A 2,900-nucleotide genomic window follows, 5' to 3' on the forward strand; every position below is an offset into this window, starting at 1 on the left:
ACCATGTGAGTAAGCTTGAACTGAAACCTCCTCCCACTCTCACAGTGGAACCATTAGATAAGACTGCAGTCCTAGCTGACAATTTAAATACAACCTCATGTGTCATACCCTGGTTCCTGACCCACAGAAATTTTTTTTTTATTCATTTTATTGAGATATATTCACATACCACACAGTCATACAAAACAAATTGTACATTTGAATGTTCACAGTACCATTACATGGTTGTACATTCATTACCAAAATCAATCCCTGACACCCTCATTACCACACACACAAAAATAACAAGAATAATAATTAAAGTGAAAAAGAGCAACTAAAGTAAAAAAGAACACTGGGCGCCCTTGTCTGTTTGTTTGTTTGTTTCCTTCTCCCAGCTTTCCACTCATCCTTCCACAAACTAGACAAACAGGAGTGTGATCCCTATGGCTCCCCCATCCCACTGTCCCCCCTCATAAGCCACATTTTTATACAATTGTCTTCAAGATTCATGGGTTCTGGGTTGTAGTTTGATAGTTTCAGGTATCCACCACCAGCTACCCCAATTCATTAGAACCTAAAAAGGGTTGTCTATATTGTGCGTGAGAGTGCCCACCAGAGTGACCTCTTGGCTCCTTTTGGAATCTCTCTGCCACTGAAGCTTATTTCATTTCCTTTCACATCCCCCTTTTGGTCAAGAAGATGTTCTCTATCCCACGATGCCAGGTCTACATTCCTCCCTGGGAGTCATATTCCACATTGCCAGGGAGATTCACTCCCTTGGGTGTCTGATCCCACGTAGGGGGGAGGGCAGTGATTTCACCTTTCAAGTTGGCTTAGCTAGAGAGAGAGGGCCACATCTGAGCAACAAAGAGGCATTCGGGAGGAGGCTCTTAGGCACAATTATAGGGAGGCCTAGCCTCTCCTTTGCAGCAACCGTCTTCCCAAGGGTAAAACTTATGGTAGAGGGCTCAACCCATCCAACCACCAGTCCCCTATGTCTGTGGTCATGTTAGCAACCATGGAGGTGGGGTAGGCCAATACCCCTGCATTCTCCACAGGCTCCTCAAGGGGGCACTACATATTTTTTTCCTTGTTTTTTTTTTTTTTTTAACTTTTTTTTCCTAAATCAACTGTATGAAAAATAAAAAAACTTAAAAAAATAAAAAAAAATACAATAAAAGAACATTTCGAAGAGACCATAACAAGGGAGTAAGAAAAAGACAACCAACCTAAGATAACTGCTTTACTTCCAATGTGTTCTTACTCTACCCCAAGAAAGTAACCTAATATAGCAACATTTCTGACCCACAGAAATTTGAGGTAAATTCTTTCTTGTCTTAAACTGCTAAGTTTTGGAGCTAATTTGTTAGCAGCAATAGATAACTAATTCAAGTGTGGCAGATCTGAAGACAGCAAGTCCTTCCTTGAAGGAGGCTCAGGGCAGCACATTTCCATGTCTATCATAGTCAGCTCTTCTGGTGGCTTGTATCCACTTCTCCATATGCAGGTGGGAGGAGTTTCTCCAGGATTCTGGTGAGCCTCTCTTCCTCAGGGGAAATTTAGAAGAGTTAGGATAGTGGAATGAACTATAGCTTCTCTCTCTTTTTAAAAATATGGATCGCTTCACAAATTTGCAGGTCATCCTTGTGCAGGGGTCATACTGATCTTCTCTGTATGGCTCCAATTTTAGTATAGATGCTGCCAAAGCTAGTATAGCTGCTCTTTTGAACTTGATTTCAGGGTCACAAGTTACACTCACTTTCTCCCCCCTATCCTATTCATTTTAGATCCCCTGCACCCTCAGCCACCACCTCTGCTCTGGCATGGTGGCTTATTTGGTTGCATTATGCAGACCCATCCCAAGGGGTATACATGCTTGATTGCCCTGCCATCCTCAGGCCTGCATTGCTGTATCTGTCTGTTTACATTTACAATTGGGTAAGTATCATGGGGCACCCAGGTAGATCAGCTGGCTCCCACACGTATTCCTCACTGTCCCCATTGTGTAAAAGCAGCCCTACCTCCTCCTGATAACCCAGTAACCTAATTCAGTTACCACTGCTAAGATGGTTACTCCTCTTCATACCTGAAGTCTCCAAACAGCAATCAAATCTTACAATTCTCTGGGAATTCTGTTGGGTCCTCTAGTGAAATTGTGCCCCTTTGGTAGATTGGGACCTTTAACCCTGCAGAGCACAGAGTTGTAGGGACAGGAAACACAAAGTTCCCAAGTGGGTCTTTGGTTATGGTGGTAAATGGGACCATTCCTACTTTTACCCATTTGTTCTTGGGCCCATGAATTCTTCCTATCATAGACACAACATTGTATAAAATTATTTGATTCAAGGTTAATACTGCACTGTGGAGGATATCACTCCATCATCATTAGAGGATTGCCTCTGAGTTGGGGCTTCAGCTGCTCATTCAGCAGGCTGCTTTAAAGCTTTATTAGGTTAGTAGTGCCTGGATGGGGGGGGGGGTTGTATAAAACCAGCGAACATTATGGTTATGGGCCCACTATGGCAACCCCTATGCTATAACCCCTATACTATATTCCTCTGGTCTGATGCAATGTTAGGTTGAATCCCATGCTAGTGAATCCAACGTTTAGTAATCCATTAGATAGAGGTACTTTTTGAGGCCTTTGAATAGAAAAAGCAAACCGATATCTGGAATACATGTTATATCTAATCCTCCAAGGATAAATTGATGGACCTTCCATGATGGATGTGGCTCATGTGGCTGGTTGGTCTCCATTTGTGCCATATTGGGGGCTCCACATTGATATCTGTTGTTGGCATGCTGAAAATCTTGATAAATGAGAGTTCATGATGTTGGCCCATGCATGGTCTCCTTTGCTGCCACAGTGACCATGTTATTCATGTGTCTATCAAGCCAACACTGCAATGGCCAATGAC

At 42.9% G+C, this 2,900-nt stretch overlaps 1 non-coding gene across 1 annotated transcript; it reads right to left on the bottom strand.

The window, feature by feature from the left end:
• Positions 1-1,589: 1,589 nt before the first annotated feature.
• Positions 1,590-1,696, bottom strand: LOC119545074. The gene has a single exon (XR_005219050.1). It is a non-coding gene; the product is annotated as a U6 spliceosomal RNA (small nuclear RNA).
• Between the last annotated feature and the right edge of the window lie 1,204 nt (positions 1,697-2,900).

Source organism: Choloepus didactylus, chromosome 9 (assembly GCF_015220235.1).
Source record: "Choloepus didactylus isolate mChoDid1 chromosome 9, mChoDid1.pri, whole genome shotgun sequence".
Classification (NCBI taxonomy): Eukaryota; Metazoa; Chordata; class Mammalia; order Pilosa; family Megalonychidae; genus Choloepus; species Choloepus didactylus.